Below are 19,358 nucleotides of genomic sequence, written 5' to 3'. Positions count from 1 at the left end.
ACTGTCTCTCTTAAATATGCATAACAGCATTCACTCATGACAAGAGGATATGATAATTAACTAGTGCAGGTTTTCAACCTTGAGTAGGTCTGTAAAGTGTACATTCAAGGTTGCCCATCTGTTGAGACCATGTTCTGAAATTACAACTGAAAATAAACTGAATGTAAAATTCAGCGTGTAGCATGTGTCGTTTTAAAAAGTTGGAAAGCTTTTTTTTTAAGCCTAATTTGTTTCCTGGTTTAACATGATTTATTTCTCCTTAAAAAAAAGAAGAGTTAATTAAAGACTGGAGAAGTTGTTTTGAAAATATGACCAACGGTGTGGAAATACAGTAGCAACATACATGTGTCCCCAATCACCTCTTATTTTCTTTAATGATGGTTACATGACTCAATAAACACTGGAGAATTTTTACCTTTTTTTTTATCTCGCCTTCTGGAGGCCTATTGGATGTTGCCACAACAACCACTCTGTTTAGAAACAGGTTTTCAAAGAGCTGCTTTAAAATGATGGCATCTGCAATGTCAGTGACCTGTGGAAAAACAACCAGAAAAACACATGCATCCTTGCTTGTCTCACTTTGCATTTTATCTCCTGCAAAATTATTTGTAACTTGAAATTAAAGCGGCAATAAATCAGCAACGAGAGAGGACTAATGAATTAAAACCCAACATGAAGAACAGTATGCTGGCTGGATAGGGACCCTTGTTTCGGTGCTGATTGCAAATGGTCACGTAGCTGTTTTCCAGCAAAACAAGGACAAGTAGCCAATATACGGGGGCTGGGATAATCAACTGCTTTTGAAAATGGATTGATATGAAATGGAAACAATTGCACAATGGCAGACAAAACAGCTCAACAGATGGCCCAACACAAAAATAAACGGCTTCATTATTTTTTAAGTGCCTTGTATTACTGTCCATGAATAATGAGGGACAGCACAGTTTTTTTTTGTCTGCACAAAAATACACATCTACAAAAGCAGTTTCAGTCAAAATCGTATTGTAGTGATCCTAGATCATCTAGGCAGATGCAATTTGAACTATATTATAATAGTACCATCTATATACATAACACCTGCAGTATAAAGTAAACTCAGTGTAAAGTGGCCTTTTAAATATGATGTTTGTGCTAAGACAGTAAAAGGATTTAGTACATAACACTCCAAATGTAATTAGTTTTTTTTTCCTTTTACTAATAGGTTTACCTAAAGGGTTACACTTTAAAATAAGTGTTTGTAACTAATAAAATATAAACTGTAATTATGCATGGACTATCATATTTCCTATCCATATGAAGTTAGCATACATTATGCATACATTCAATGCTTAACAATAAAAATGAACCACAATACGTTTAGTAAAGAAAAGGTACCATTTACAAGAACTTTGCAAAAATCACTGGGGTATCTTTTGCCACTCTTCTCAATATCTCATTATTATGTAAGACTGTCTTCTTTAACTCGACCCAGCGTAGCTCATTTGGATTAGGAACTGGATATGCAAATTACAATTTCTAGGTTTACAAATGTGTTATCTTTTTTAAAGAAAAATGCACCAAAATAAATTTACGAAAGGAAAACAATATTTAATTTAGCAGTTTGTAAGCAATGTTTCTACTATTTTAAAATCAGTTCTAGAATGTGTAGTCCTTTTTTTCTTTTTGAGTTCAATTTGGAGTTTAAAAAGCTTTGAGGAGGTAGCGTATTGTGAAGAGCCTTGTAATTGCAATTGCACTGTAAATGAATATTAGGGTTACACTAAATGAAGCACATGTTTTATATCACTCTTTCCCAATTGCAATGTAATGTTATATTGGTAACAAAAAAAAACAAGTCAAATGGCCTGCTCAAAAACAACAAATTTAAATCGGTGGATTTTAAGATTTGAAATCAAGTATCTATGTCTTTCAGTCCTCACTACGAGGATTCAACACCTACTTAGTGCAGATCCCAGTTTTTGACTAATTGTGTGATAATGAAAGAAATGGTACTGATAGCAATAGCAAGTGGTGTCTTCTGTTCTCTGTAAGCCAACTGATGAACAGATGGAAATACCTTTCCCACACTAATCCTAATGCATCCCCCCACCAAGGTCTAAAATTCACTACATTGAATAGACAAGGACTATATGACACCACCAAGTTAACCCAAAGGACCCATTTAAAATCCAAAGCGACCTGTTATCCTACAGTAATATTTTCAACATCAGGACAATTCATGAGGTTTTCTATCATGTGCAATACACTATCACGGACCATGGACTTTCAGCAAGTAATTCCTTACATTGCTATGTCGCTTACAATTTCACATCTGAAACACACACATCACTGCTGTAAAAACTAAATTTGAACTATCTGTATCATGACCTTCATATAGTTCATTTGCTCTGTGCCTACCAATACAGCTAGTAAACTCCTTGTTGTTTTTGAAGCATCCTGAACACTTCAACAGCAAACTTTACTTTCAGAATCCCACCAGGGAGATGTTACTCTCATACTAACCAGCCTATTTCTAACAGCATACTTCTCAAACATCATGTAATTATGTGCTAACGTGACAGCTGTTCGTGTCTAAAGTGCTTTTTGTGAGTCTTTATCGTATTTTATTCATGTGCACTCCCCAATCGCAATAACTTGTGCTAATAGATATCGTTACAATTGCATAAGTGGTTCTCTAGACATATGTACAAAAAAAAATGTGTGTGACATACGGGCACCTCTACTATTTGAAACATTCATACAAGTAGCTTACACCAGTAACAAACATCCCTCGCCACAGCTGCAAATGAGCTATCAGTATGATAAACAGTTGATGACAGCAACATATATCAACTGTATGTACAGAATAGTATAGAAGAAGAAGAAGAAGAAGAAGAAGAAGAAGAAGAAGAAGCAATGAAATGTTATGTACATACAACCATCTCCCCTATACCACTTTAGCAGGGGATAATAAATATCACAGTTTCAACTGTTTGAAATTCAGTTCCTTTGCTGAAGATTCATAAACGTCTTAAAAAGTGACAGACAGACAAACAGTGATATTTTACACTTAAACAAGCAGCATTTTATGTGTGCAGGAATGGGACTAGTATCATATTCATGATTAATATAATGCACGATTAATACTCTTACATTAAACTTATTAGGGAACCGATCTTTAAGTAAAACCTGACGTGGCTTAAATTGCAAAACTAATTTGTTGGTTGAAAATAAAACATTTAAAAATGATATATATATTATTTAAAGCAGCACACTAAGTTTAACAATGGCTACAATATGGAATTTGCAAAGGAAACTGCACTGCCGATATTACTTAACTGGAAAATATCTTATATTCCCATAAGCTTTCCAAACTCTGAGAAGTTTTAAAAAAGGTAGAATAATATTTAACGTGAGACTTCAAAGATTTTTTTTTCTTTTGGCGGGTTGAAGCTTGCCATAGTCACACCTGTGTTACAAAATAATAAAGGAACATTTTAAACAGCACCCAATTAAGAAAACAAGAGCCACTTTGTTTAGACGGGTGCTAATTTACTTTCTTTTGATGTTAAGCCTTTACTTACACAGCTCAAGAGAAGAAGAATTGTACAGGCTAACTAAGCAGATAACAATAGCTGAAGCATTTTCTTAACCTGGGCTCTTTCAATACCTAGAATGAATTACAAATTGAGACAAAAGAGAAGGCTACAAATTGCGGATAATGGTAGCCTGCTAATGAAGAGAATGGAGAAATGTCATTAGCATTAGCAAGACAAAAAGATTTTTTATGACCTATAGTAGCTTTCCATTATGACTCACTTAAGAAGAAAAGAGAAAATACATGAATAAGTGCTTGGAGCTCAGTAGTCGTTTCATTGGTATAAACACATGTGTTTTCAGTAATAGTATTAGCACAAAAATAAGAGCCAGGTGGTAATTTAGACTTTTAAAATCACAATAATCTTAGATTGGAACAACAAAATGTGAATAAAAGCTTGCAATTCAAAGTTTCACTGTGCATTTATGAAGATGCCTTTGATAATCTGGACATTGCTCTGAGAGAAAGAATTGAGCTATATTTACCAATGTTGGTAAAGAGATTGCTTTCTGCTCTGATACAGCTTCTACTTTGCAAACCTGTAAAACTGCCATTTATTACATTTCTTTATGAGTAAAAGTACAATTAGAGGAATGACTGCAGTATTCAACCGGCTCTTAGTGAATGGTTCTTAGGGGACCATAAGTGTCCCCCAACAGAAGCTATTGAGAACCACTGAAGTACCTTAAGTTGACAGAAGCGTCAATGGCAGCCTGAAAAATATTGACAAACTGGCTGGGAGGCCACCAACTACACTCTCTCATTCTTCACATTGTACCGAACAACTCCCAGGGAGCATGGTTGAGTCACTGAGTCAGCGAGCGATTGCAACACAGTACAAAAACAAAACGGGAGAAAAATGATACAGACTAGTCAGCTGCTCAACATTAGTTTATAGTTTATGAATTTTCTAGACGTGTATTAGTTGTACACTAAACTAGGTGGCAGCCTACATTGTGAAAAATGAATGCTGCTGTCATATGTCTCTACATTAGGAAATCGGTTCCTCTTCCATCCCTCTCTTGCTAAATTTAAATGATGAACCATTCTGTATGCAAAGGCAAGCGGATCGACCCAGAAGGCAAATTCAGGATTCCCATGATCCTGCGCTGAAATTCAAGCTACTTATTTATAATTGAGCTGCCTGTAGCTTTAAGAGAGTGATGTTATGTGCAGCAGTGCTTGCAGGGACATGGAGGCATTATTTTTTTTATTATTATTATTTTTTTTTAGCAGACACCTTTATCCAAGGCAACTTACAGAGACTAGGGTGTGTGAACTATGCATCAGCTGCAGAGTCACTTACAACTACGTCTCACCTGAAAGACGGAGCACAAGGAGGTGAAGTGACATGCTCAGGGTCACACAATGAGTCAGTGGCTGAGGTAGGATTTGAACCGGGGACATAAGAACATAAGAACATAAGAAAGTTTACAAACGAGAGGAGGCCATTCAGCCCATCTTGCTTGTTTGGTTGTTAGTAGCTTATTGATCACAGAATCTCATCAAGCAGCTTCTTGAAGGATCCCAGGGTGTCAGCTTCAACAACATTACTGGGGAGTTGGTTCCAGACCCTCACAATTCTCTGTGTAAAAAAGTGCCTCCTATTTTCTGTTCTGAATGCCCCTTTATCTAATCTCCATTTGTGACCCCTGGTCCTTGTTTCTTTTTTCAGGTCGAAAAAGTCCCCTGGGTCGAAATTGTCAATACCTTTTAGAATTTGGAATGCTTGAATCAGATCACCGCATAGTCTTCTTTGTTCAAGACTGAATAGATTCAATTCTTTTAGCCTGTCTGCATACGACATGCCTTTTAAACCCGGGATAATTCTGATTGCTCTTCTTTGCACTCTTTCTAGAGCCGCAATATTTTGTAACGAGGTGACCAGAACTGAACACAATATTCTAGATGAGGTCTTACTAATGCATTGTAAAGTTTTAACATTACTTCCCTTGATTTAAATTCAACACTTCTCACAACATATCCGAGCATCTTGTTGGTCTTTTTTATAGCTTCCCCACATTGTCTAGATGAAGACATTTCTGAGTCAACATAAACTCCTAGGTCTTTTTCATAGTTCCCTTCTTCAATTTCAGTATCTCCCATATGATATTTATAATGCACATTTTTATTGCCTGCATGCAATACTTTACATTTTTCTCTATTAAATTTCATTTGCCATGTGTCTACCCAGTTCTGAATGCTGTCTAGATCATTTTGAATGACCTTTGCTGCTGCAACAGTGTTTGCCACTCCTCCTATTTTTGTGTCGTCTGCAAATTTAACGAGTTTGCATACTATACCAGAATCTAAATCATTAATGTAGATTAGGAATAGCAGAGGACCTAATACTAATCCCTGTGGTACTCCACTGGTTATCTCGCTCCATTTTGAGGTTTCTCCTCTAATCAGTACTTTCTATTTTCTACCTGTTAACCACTCCCTAATCCATGTGCATGCATTTCCTTGAATCCCTACTGCATTCAGTTTGAGAATTAATCTTTTATGTGGGACTTTGTCAAAAGCTTTCTGGAAATCTAAATAAACCATGTCATATGCTTTGCAATTATCCATTTTCAGTGTTGCATCCTCAAAAAAGTCAAGTAGGTTAGTTAGACACGATCTCCCTTTCCTAAAACCATGCTGACTGTCTCCCAGGATATTGTTACCATATAGGTAATTTTCCATTTTGGATCTTATTATAGTTTCCATAAGTTTACATTAGGTTACAAGCCCTTTTCTTTAACCACTGGACCACACAGTGTCCTATGAGGACATGGTTGCAGTACAAGCATGAGAATGCATTACTTTGGCAGCTTCAAACATGCAAGAATATCAGTTCATCTTCCTGTTTGTATAATCGAAAAGGCATAGTTACTGTATATCCTGGAGACACGAGAATAAACGTTACCTGGATTGGTATCACAAACATCTGTCTTTCACTGATTGGCCGGCTACAATAGCATTATGTTAATGCTTTGCATTACCTGCACTTGTAATTGTCTTTCCATACCATTTTATATAACTAGCAAACAGGTGTGATTAAATCGATTAATAGATCGGATGATTAATCAATCAATAAAAAATGTAACGATTAAACAATACCAGCAGAACTATAGTACTGTTTATGCATACCACCCATCGATGGTTTAAAAGAACAGGGTACATGAAGGGAAGAATGAAGCAACCTCCCACTGTGAAAGGTTCACCCACACAAAAGAAACAGCTGCACATGGCCCCTTTGTAGCAAAACAGCATGTAGGCATTTAGTTCACTTTAGGAGTTATCTATCATACAGACCCACTTAATTATCAATTTCAGATTATTAGTGCTAGTTTTTTTTTTTTTTTTTTTTTTTTAAAGCATCTTTAAAACACACAATCATAAAATGTGTTTAAAACTAAAAGCATCCTCATGTAATACTCAAATACACAGTAGAAAGAAACCTTTTTAGGTTAAAAATGAGGACCCTTGTGTGCTGGTCTTGCCTTGATTGGTAACTGCTCTGCTTTTGCACTAATGTTCACCAGACTTTAAGCTAGCCTCCTATAGATGGCTATAATCCAATACACTCCACAGCACATTACATGATAATAATAATAAATCTTTATTTTATATAGCACCTTTCATAGTGGACCACCATCACAAAGCGCTTTACAAGATACAAGACTATGGTGTGTGAACTATGCATCAGTCGCAGAGTCACTTACAACTACGTCTCACCCAAAAGACAGAGCACAAGCAGGTTAAGTGACTTGCTCAGGGTCACACAATGAGTTAGTGGCTGAGCTGGGATTTGAACTGGGGACCTCCTGGTTACAAGCCTGTTTCTTTAACCACTGGACCACACAGCCTCCTACCAAGTAGAGGCAGCATCACATTTCTTAAATGTGATAGCTATCTTTTCCAGGCTGTTTGTCAGTAAATCATCTCAAATTTTCTCAGATTTTTCACAAGGTTGAGTATTTTTTATGCTTATTCAAATAAAACATTTCTAGATTAGATTAAATGAAATATACCATCCAAAACGGGGGTTTAAACCGACACCTTAAAACGGGTTGCTAATATAGGTGTATATTTAGTTTCATTATTTTCACATAGGCAAAATGTATATGTAAAGGTTGTAAAATTGAAATTAACTTACTTTTATGTACATCTAACATAAAACCATGAAAATTGACCCTCTTTCTTTTCTCAACTTCTACGTGAGAATAAAACATGTCCACTCCCACAGTCTTCCCTGTACCTGAAATATACAGACACACAATTATTACAAATAAAGAAACAAACCTCTTTAGGAAACCAAAAAAACAAATTATTACATCATTTTACATCTCTGGTGAATCACCCTCGATCACATCAAGCACCTATCTGTAGTTTTCCCAGGATTGCCTGCGAATAGCTGGTTGATGCAATCCAGGTGTATTCCCTTATGCTGTAAAATGCTCTTAAAAAAAGAAAAAAATTAGCTGTAGCTTATCCCGCCCCACCTTTAAAATATTGAACCCCAAATTGTTTGAGCTTAGCAAACTATACACAGACCTAACGCTTACAGTACATCATTTCTCTCCACATTTCACACAGAAAACACTAGACCAGTAATAGAGATAATTTAACAGTCTTGCTTCTGGTGTCCCACAATCATGTTTACTTTCAAATATCATTATTTAATCAGGATAGCCAGTTTACCTTCTCCAGCTATATTTGTGTCTGCTTTAGGGACACAAACTTCTTCCTCTACTGAAAACCTGCTTGGTACCCTGTCACTCTGTCAAGATAGATAGCGACAGTACTTACTTGTAACATGAAGTGCTAAATTACAGGTACATATTCAAGTTCTCTTACTAATGCAAATGTTTGTGTTTATTATTTTAAAAAGCAGAGAAACAGGTTGTTGCTGCTAGCTATTACATTCTTCATATGCCTTGTTTGTGCAGTGGTAGACCATACAAGAAGCCGCCAGTGGAATTTCCTTTTTACTAACTGCGGATCAACATTGTTATAGCAACAGAACAGGTTTTCCCTGGGAAATAAACATTCTAGTATATTTTTGGAACCGTCTATCTGCCAGTGACTTGCCTTTGTCTTCCAGGATAAAAGGTCTATATATTGTGATCTCAAGGAGCCCATTAACCTCCCTTTATAGAGGCGCTATGTTCAAGCTTTCAGGCAAGCAATCTTGAAGATTTTGCCTGTGGATGAATCTGCTGCAATTAGAGTCACTTTCTTGGGGAACCGGCTCCACCCTGGTATTCAGTATTGTTAAAGAGAAACTCAATGGCTTGGATTGATTCAATGAATAAGTGTAGTCTGGCAATGAAGATGTGCAGATTTGTGGCCAATTGTATACCAATCATGCAATTTAAATACAGAAATGGTTTTGCAGTGAATAACTTACCAACATCACCATGGACATAGAAGCCTTTAGGCTTGGATGTGGCAAAAAGCTGCAAAATAGAAGAAAATAGATTAAATTGATTGTTACTTTGGCAATTGGATATGGTTTTTGCTCTTTGCTCTTTTGTTACCCTTCAAACAGTTAAAATGTTTGAACAATGGTTAAAGGAAAGTAATGCAAAAACTATATGACACGTGAAATGCTAAACTGAATTCGCAAGCCCTTTTCTAAGTGTTACGTTTGAAAAGTGGTAATACTATAATGAACAAGTTGAAATGATTGATGTATGATTAAATGGCATTCGCTTTTCTGTTGAATTGTTCTGACTGTGGATTTGTTAATCAACAATATATCTGCCCTGCACTCCCCTTCTCTTCAAAGCCACACAGCCACTTTTAGTTAGAAGATTCGTAGAATGAATCAATCACAGAAATATTTTAAATGGCACAAAAGTACATGGCCATTTTTCTGTTGCATTGCAGCTGAAACATAAGGTAATATGATTACCAATTCTATCCAAAAAAGAAAAATGTTTGAAATAAAAATCCCCACCGACTTTCCTCTCAGTTTTAACAAAAATGCTGTGCAACCGTGCCCGATGATGTGTGACTTTATGTGCCTTTGGAAATTTGTTATTGTTCTTCATGCCAGTGAGCAGGCGATGATAGAATGCACAAAACTATTAGGACTCATTAGACATCGTCTGCTAAACGAGAGTGACTTCTGATGACAGCCAACCTTGGCTGCAATGACACGAGTCCCCACCACCACCAAATATTTTTTCCTTCAATCAAGTATGCTAAAGCAGGGTTTCCCAATCCTGGTCCTGGGGGACCCCTGTGTCTGCTGGTTTTCATTCCAACTGAATTACTTAATCAAACCCTTGATTGAACTAATAATGTGTTAATTAGACCTGTTTAATTGTTCTCAGCTACTAAAAAGTTGCCGATTTCAAGTTACTTATAAAATTGTAGAATTAACTTGAAATCTCCAACTGTTGAAAAGCTGAAAACAATTAAAAGGGTCTCATTAAGCTAATGAATAGTTCAATTAAGGGTTCAATGAAGCAATTGAGAACTCAGTTGCAATGAAAACCAGCAGACACAGGGGTCCCCCAGGAGCAGGAGTGGGGGACCCTGTGCTAAAGGGCCTTTCAAGTCTGCAAACTAAAAGGTGCAAATTAGACACTTTAGTTTTAAATAGTCCACAATACTAGAACTATTCAAAGATAAGTACAATAGTATGGCTTCTAAATAGAGACAGCAAACTTCACAGCTATATATATATATTGTAAAAAAGCGTGTGGAACTGTGATTAATAATGTGTATGTCAGCCTGAGGTTTAAAAGAGCTGTTTCATGAAAATTGCAGTCAGGAAATAACTGCAATTTATTACTTAACCTCTGAGTGTCACTGTTTTGCCAAATTGAAGGGAGGGAGGGAGATTTTGGTTGATTTCCAAGTACTTGTGAGGTATTGGCTACTGTGTGTAATCCCTGCATACTCGCATGGCATTTTTGTTCTGTTGTTGGAAAACAGCTTAGCTGTTCCAACCCGTTAGTTAGGGCCTTGTTGTGTTTAGTAGAACTCCAAGTGAAGTTTGGCTTTCTTTTGTTGATTTTCTTTTGTCTGTGCTAACACACTGTAAGCAAATAAAGTCACTCCTGAGTTTTGGAACTTCATCAATGCCTCCCGCAACTTTATTCACCCTGCACCCACACCGGCCACTCTTGGGGAGGCCTTCATCCAGCAATGGATTGAAAAAGGCTGAAGATGGTGATGATGATGATGATGATATATATATATCAACATCATCATATCATGAGTGAACACTCATTCGTCTTACCAAGTGGTAGTTAAAACATCTGGTGAATTAACTGAGGCACAGGATACCAATATTTATGAATGAACTCCATTGACTTTCATAGAGTTGGAGTCATAAATATTGGTACCCTTTGCCTTTACTCAGTTAATTCACCAGATTACCACCAGACAACACTTTCATATTTCTAGTATGGTTATTTAAGTATAATTATTTAAGTTGTATTGGTTAATCGCACGTGTGATTGATATGTAAAATAAATATTCCAGACAGACCTCGGCAACGGTCAAGTTCTGTCTTTAGAAAAAGCACTACCTTTTTTTTTTTTTTTTTTCCAGATTTTTCCTGTTTTTTTTACACCAGCCTGCTTAAACACAGGCAGGTGTCCCTCGTTACATTATAGATTAATAAAACAATCAGTCAATAAGCAATTAAACTACATGGCAGTGTAAAAGCAGCCACAAAATACAGGGCCTCTGCCCTGTCACAAGTATTACTATATTAAATCAAAATCATTTCATAGTTAACTTAATTTCTACCCAAGGATATGGGAAATTAAGATATGTTTTAATGACATTTTCTTTTTCTTTTTTTTTTTAAATGGAAAATAAGTTTGTATGTTGTTAGTCTGCATTCAATTAAATATGAATTCTACATTTGATTATATAAAACAATGTCACTTGTTCCTACAACTGGCTTTTATTTTTTCTTAAAAAGGGAAGTGATAACTGTTTACAGATTTATTGCTGTGAAACTGACAAAGCCAAAACCAGAAATGCTTCCTGTGTTCAGATTGCATAGTGGAACTGAGAATACTGTGTGTGTTCAGCACACACCTCCCTATACAAGTGTGTGTCTGCTTTAGCACCAAAGCAACCTATTTGTTTTATGAAATTGTAGTGCAAGTATTGCAACAATACATTTTTAAAATAAGTTATACATTAAAAAATCAATTATTTTTGCTTTATTTTTAAATCTCTGCTAAATATAATTTTGATGGTTCATTCTAACCTATCGGAAGAGGAAATGCTAGCTGATATTATGAACAATTACTTTTGAATTACAGAACAATATTCTGTTTTTTTATTTATTTTATTTCAATGCATACAGTAAAGAACCTGAAATAAGCTGAAGAAGGCACTCGCCAAAACATTCGTCTACATGTTATACTGCAGATTCTCAAACTACTATAGAACCGGGAATGGGGGGTGTTCATAAGTTCTGTATGTCTGTGAAACTTTAACTAAACTGAGCTAAAATAAGAAGAAAACAACTGTTTAATTGGTCAAATTGCCTGCTCTTTCTGTCTTTTACATTAGCCAGCAATTTCAAATGTTGCATTTGGTTAACCAGTCAGTTTGTATATAACATACCTCCCGTCACAAATACTGTTCCTTAATATGAACTCATTTGCATTTCAGTGTGTATTATCTTAATATGCACGTAATGAGACTGCCTGTATGGCTCTATATGAAACAGTAATAAGCGGTAAGCACCTCGACACACAGGTTGTTGTCTACAATCCAACATGCAAGATGTTACACAACAGGCCTAAGATCCCACAAACCATATAATAAAATTGTACTGAACAGTGCAAGAACTTTATTCCTACCTCACTGATAGTATAATTAATTGAGTGTTCCATTCAGTCTACATTTTTTTTCAGTCTGAAGTTTGATACCTTCCCCCAGTATCCTTTGCGCAAGATGCTCAATTCCTTTTCAAATCGATTTCAAATGATTTCTTTGAGCCTGCAATCTTGGGGCTGGCTAGAGTCCCTATTCAAAGCGTGTCAGTCTACCGCCAAAGGAAACGATCAGGATCGATTTCAAAAAGAACTAACAAGATAGGCAGATCAAAACAAGACATTTACTGTCAAAACTGCTGTACAAAAAGCAAGCCCCTGAAAGGGGCTTGACTCCCAGTCAATACCGAAAAAAAAAAAAATGCCCGTATTAAAAGTTACATAAAGTCTCTAACATAAAAGACATTTAATTAAAAAGCTTTAAAAGACAAAGAAAGAAGCAGGATACTAGCTCTTTAATTGCTGTTGCCACCCTGGTAAAGTTGAACGATTATTTATGATTGGTAAATACACTCAACTGTAGCAGAGATTTGCTTGCTCTGATTAGTTCTCCAAGTAGAAAACATACGCGTGGTACACAGTACCGACTACCGCATTTGTAGACAATGACAATAAATAATAAGATTTTTTTTTTTTTTTCCATTTCCAGAAACATCTGTTTGTGGTGGATGAAAGCAACACAGCAGTGAGACTACATTAAAAATGACAGCTGCATGACCTCATTCTAAGCCATGTAATTGCTCAAGAACTTGATTTACACAGCATAGTTAAGGAATATTGTACAGAATTGAAAGAAATGCCCAGACAATAGAGGACACTTATTACCGCTTCTGCAGGCTGAAAATAAAAGTACTTCAGTAGGCTTGTAAACAACAGTTCCAATCTTCCCTTGATGCAAGAATTACTTCAGGGCCATTTTAATAGAATACTTAATAGAATATTTCTAAACAATTATTTTTTTCATTTATAATGTACTGTTGAAAAACATTTCTTCCGAATAAGGCAAGCAAGCTTGCAGTTTCTTGAAATCAGGCTTTTGGGATACAGCAATTCCCCTATTCCCCTACAACAAAAGCTTGACAGTATATATGTTTTCAAATATTTCTTGTTAAATTAAGTTATTAAAAAAAAAAGAAAGTAATTTGCTGTATGAGGACATCTGCTTTTCAAGACATCAGCCATGCAGGTTTGAAGTGCCATTATGTGACTTAAGTTGAAGTAGTCCGGCCACAGAGAGAAGCACCATCAATTATGTGAGAGAAAATTAAGGCAATACTTATGAAAGAAAAAAAAAATCGATTTGGAGATTGAAATAAAAGATTGCAAAATAACCAGATTTGCAAAGCTATCCTTCTCTATTAAATCTCTCTCCCTCTTCAATCAAACCCTTTCTGCTGCAGACATCCGAGCCTCAACTTGCGGGACAAGATTATATGTAATAGATTGCGCACAACCTGTTCTGTGCCCTAATAAGTAGTGTTTACAAGATATCCTCCGGGGCATGCTTGCTTGAACAACATTTATATAATTCCCCCATGGAGGGCATGTAGACCAACCAAAATGGTGCCAGGCCACAAAGGAAGCTGGGCTGGTTCTCATTGGAAAAGAGAAGACTAAAGGCAGTACTGTGCTGAGTACAGGTGGGGTCATTCAATGAGGAGCTCACTGGTTCGAATCCCAGTCATGCTGACCTGCTGATCTTGCCTTGGAGCCCAAAGGGTATGCTGTACAGGCCTGCACTCCAGGGGTGTTACAGTGATATATCGATCTGTGTGTACGTTTGCCCGCCTATTGAAGGACACCCACCCATCTTTAGTCTTTAGATAAATGTAATCCAACAGTGACATTTTCTGAAAAAATGGATCAAAACGATCCAGATAAAATTAATCACGATCACAAAATATAGGATTACAAAATTGGGATCACTTTAATCCACATTACAAGTTTTTGGCAGGTGTTTATAATGTTTTCCAATCCCTTGTAGGTGAATATACAATCAACATGTTAAATAATCCGTAAATCAATGTGATAAATAATTGAGTGGAATGCCAAGCATACAGTACCTCCTCTTCATTGGATACTTTTACCTTCCTGCTTCTGATTTCCTAGGCCACCTTCAGTCCTCACCTTTAACAGAAAGGCCCTTTAAGGGTTTCTTGCAGCTTCTGTAGATGCTGCAAAACAATCCTGTGCTACTGGTCAACCTTCAGTTCTTCTGTCCTGTTTAGGTCCTCACAGTGTTCCAATGGTCCACTGAAGCTTGAATACTTTACTGACTGACAGTCTACAGCAGCCAGCCTGTGGTATGCTTTTGGCTGTCAGAACACTATAGCCTGGAGTAGAGTAAACAGGAGTAGAATCTTTAACTGTAAGCATACTGTACATTTCACTTAAAGTCCTGTATTTTAAAGAGTCTGAAGATGACTAAAACAGCCATCTTCATTGCATTTGGATCTAATCACAAGAGCACACTACCTCAAAAAAGTTTTCACTAATGTTGGTTTGTTAATACAACAATACCAGCCTCCATCAAACAACTAAGAAATCAGATACCAGTATAATGATGAATATGCTTTAATTGTAGGACATTGAAGATTTAAGCTTATAGCCAACACCGTTACCTAAATGTGATATTACTTATTTAATTGATTTAATTAATTCTATAGTTTCCTGGTGATCTGGAGCCATGCAGAGGTGGAGGTGGCAATCATAGAAGTCCTTGAGGGTTTGAAAAGTCCAGTCTATCTACAGTATCATGGGATAGCTACAATAGGGCCATGAATAACAGCTGCAAGAGGTTCTACTGGAGAACTAATTAGGCAGATGTTGAGGAATACAACATCAGCGCCACTAGGTCAATTTAGAGAAGATTCTTACCTGAAGCCTGTGCCTGCATTGATGCAGCAGATTGGGATAGACATTGGCTCCATGACCCAGTCTGAGGTTGCTGCTACTATACACGGTATCATTATTGACTGCTTCTCTAAGTCAGGGGGTAGGCCTCTGATGGATAAGTCTGCACAGAGTAGAACACAAACATAACTTATACAGAGGTGTCCTATTCTCTGACTTAGAGAAGCAGTCAATAATGATACTGTGTATAGCAGCAGCATCTCAGCATCTGAGTTACTACAAATAAACAACAGGAGATAAAATACACTGAAAACATGCAAGACATTGACCATAAGGTCCGAAACAGAACAGATACTGTAGAACCACAAACTGAACCAAGAGATGTTGCTCAGCAGCTGTGTATGCAGACTCTTGGTCGGAAATCTTCTGATCTCATATCCGTAATTAGGGTCAAAACATCAAAACAAATGAGATTGGTTAATTTCTAAAAGGTGCAAACATAAACAGCAACTGGTGGAATTGTGAACATACATACTTTCATTCCCATGCTGATTTTGGATAGAATAACCCTTGTTATACTGCTAGTAATCCTCAGAGAAAAGCAAGCAATCAGAATTGAGGCATTTAAGAAATGGATGATGGAAATCCACCTGAAATACAGAAGTGTGTGGCAAGTAATGTCCTAGTTAAAGGGGTTGGGGGGACAAAAGCATAATATAAGAGTAGGTCAGTGATTTACCATAACTAGTAAATAACTGACTTAAAAGGTGTGTGAATTATTAAAGGAAATGGAGCATTTCCTAACAACTACCACCACATTCTATCTAGAACATCACAATTATTACTGTCTCGCTTGCCCATTTTTACTGTTAATGTACTGTAACTAATTTGCAACAGGTGGGCAGAATACATGATTCACTTTTACACAAACAAATGAATCATTCATTTGTGGGACCTTTGAAACAAAGAGGATGCGGTACCGGACAAAATGATGCATACCTTGACAAGACAAAACACAGACATCACTTATTTATAAAAATGTGAAGCTTTATATTTGCATGCATCACACCGATGCAAATATACAGGGCAGGGCAAATTAGGTTACGGTTTACCCAACAAACAGAAGGTGCATTCGAATATCTCACCACCTCAAAAACTGTGCTCACCCTTGAAAGTGCCCCTGGCTCTACAGAAGCGTTTTCACTGTAATAAAACATTATCTGTATTTAGAAATTGAACCCTACCTGTAGTCACTGCAATTGCATTTACTGTAAAAGGGTTTATATATATACTATATGATGAATAAAGATAGGAAGGAAGGTGAGGTGGGGGCTATTGCTTTGGTTTGGACCCCAATTTCCTTGAGAACAAGTTTAGTCAAGAAATGCCAGTTACCGATCTGCCTGCATCTGACTTAACTGAACAGCCCTTTCATTAATACCGGTGCAGTGTTATAAAGTGGTACATCGTCACAATGTGTTACGCTGTGAGATTTTGGTACAGGTGCAATCAATTGCGATGTGATGTGTTTTCCTATTGTCAAACAGAGGTACATTTACCATTAATTATACATTATTTTTTTTGCAAACCATTAATTATACATTATTTTTTGGCAAAAATGAAACTGGAAACAGACAATCAATTTCTCTAAAAAGAAAAAAACAATTCACGACGAACAAGACAAAATGAGAAGTCCAATGTTAAGCCATTGTTATAACGTGCAATTGAAATGAATAAAATAAAAGTTCTTGGCTGCTCAATAACATAGACAGGATCTCCAGCCCTTACTGACGAAATAGAAGAAAAATCAAGAACGAGGTGATTGCAACAATTTAAAGCACACAGTTCTCCATCTAAGGTTTTGGTGGTCTGAATAATTCAATAACTTTCATTTACCTCAGTCTGCTGGAGCTTTTTTTGGCAGCTGAATCTCATAGCCATTTTAGCAGCAGAAGTAGACTTTCTCGAAAACAAATAATTATAGGAAAAATCTTTTGTAGCAAAAGTTTTGCTTTTGTGGATGAGGGAAAAAAATTACAAGAACTAAATGTCTACAATTATTTCAGCAATTTATTTCCAAAACTCCAAAAATGCTAATTAAAAAATATTCATACCTTGACAAGGAACATTTAATTAATAGCTAGTTGAGGCACCTTTAGCAATAATAAGCTCTTTTAAACAATTAGGATATTTGTCAGTGAGCTTTTGGCATGATTCTTTAGTGATTTTTGACCATGATTTTTGACCATTCTTCATTCAAATTCCGAGGACTTCTCTTGTGCACAGCCTTCTTCAACTCATACCAAAGATTCTCAATTGGATTTAGATCGGTACTTTGACTAGGCCATTCCAGAACCTTGATTTTATTCTTCTTTAACCATTCTGAAGTAGATTCTGATGTGTGCTTTGGATCGTTGTTGTGGAACATCCAGTTGTGCTTTAAACCAAGTTTTGTAGTGCAGGGTTTCAGATGATTGGCCAATATCTTTTGGTATGTTATGGAATCCATTTTACCATGTATTGGAACTAAATTTCCTGTGCCATTAGAGGAAAAACGGCCCCATAGAAGGATATTACCACCTCCATGCTTGACAGTAGGTATGGTGTTCTTTTCTTTGTATGCCTCACCAGATTTTCTCCAAACGTAAGGACTATCAGTGTGACCAAATAGCTCGATTTTTGTTTCATCACTCCACAAAACCTTTGACCAGAACTCATATCCTTCATTCAAATGCCATTTTGCAAACTTTAAGCGACTGTCCTTGTGATGTTTTCCTAAGAGTGGCTTTTTCCTTGGCCTGCAACCATTGAGACCTTCACCATGCAATACTCGACGTGCGTGCGTGTGTTGATATGGTTATATAAATAAATAGCATTACACTCGCCATTTCAATGGAAGTCCATACATAACTCTGAAATATCTTTCTGCAGTTGCAACTGAAACAGGTAGCATGGCCAAAAGCACCAGAAGTCCCAGGTTGTGTTCTTTACAGGCCTTCATGAGTTCTGGCAAAGACGTCGCATTGTCCGAATCCCGAGCGTTAAAATAGGCTCAATGTGGTGTACAAATAAATCGTACTGCATTTCAGGAACTCGGCATTGAAATTCTTGATTGAGCTTCACAAGTGCTTTCCCTTTAGTGTATTAACAGTTTTCAAGTTTTCAGTTTAGCATAAAATAGCATCATTTTAAAAATGTCTGGTTTTTCCACCAATTGTACTACTGCAGCTGGACTCGAGCATTAAGGGGATACACGTGCCAGTCCTTAACTGCACGTTATGAGGAGATGCATTCAGTTTGTGAGTGTCAGTGACAGAAAGGGCAAACGCAATACATTGATAAGCAGAAATCAATATTTTGTAAATGATTATTGGAGGGGCCAGTGCCCCTGTTTGTTGTCTTCAGCTAGCTCTTTACTTTTTCCCATATTGACTTATTGGTAATGACAGCAATCATCCTATGCCTAACCCTTTTATACTCTCTAAGAATGTTCACCTACAATCCCGCATTTTCTAGACGTTTCTAGAATTAGGTTCTGCATTATCATATTGAAATTTCTAGCACCTTGTAGACAATACTATCATAGCATCAAAGGGTATGAATACAATTGAATTAGCACGACGTTTCCCACTTGACGCGCACTTGCGCTCCTCCCATCTCTGTGCATGACGACATTCCCGGTGTGTCTTCTTCTTCCTCGACGATGATGACGCAGTGCCCCTCAGCCTGCAGGGCAGTCTGCCATCCCGCCACCTTCGTCATCTTGTCCTCTCTCTTCTCTTCGGCCTGTGAGCTCTCACCTCTCTCTCACCCAGCTCCATCTCCTTCCCACGTGGTGCTGTCTTCAGGTCGCTCTCGACCCACAGCCCAGCTACTAGCTCCTCTAGTCGGTCCCAGAGCTCATCTTCTCTCCGCAGCTTCACGTCCACCATTTTCTCCCCCTGTTCTAGCTTCACTTTGCAGAAGCTGCATGATCCCACTGACACCAATGTAGCGATCTTCGCATCGTTTAGTGAAGTAAGACGGGGAGACCAGGTGGGATTCCAAATGGACCAGTTTATTTTCTTTTAAACTAGTAGAAACAGTGAATCTCTGTTTGGGGTCGGGGTTTACGCCAAAATAAT

Source organism: Acipenser ruthenus, chromosome 5 (genome assembly GCF_902713425.1).
Source record: "Acipenser ruthenus chromosome 5, fAciRut3.2 maternal haplotype, whole genome shotgun sequence".
Classification (NCBI taxonomy): domain Eukaryota; kingdom Metazoa; phylum Chordata; class Actinopteri; order Acipenseriformes; family Acipenseridae; genus Acipenser; species Acipenser ruthenus.
This window is presented reverse-complemented; position numbering follows the sequence as displayed.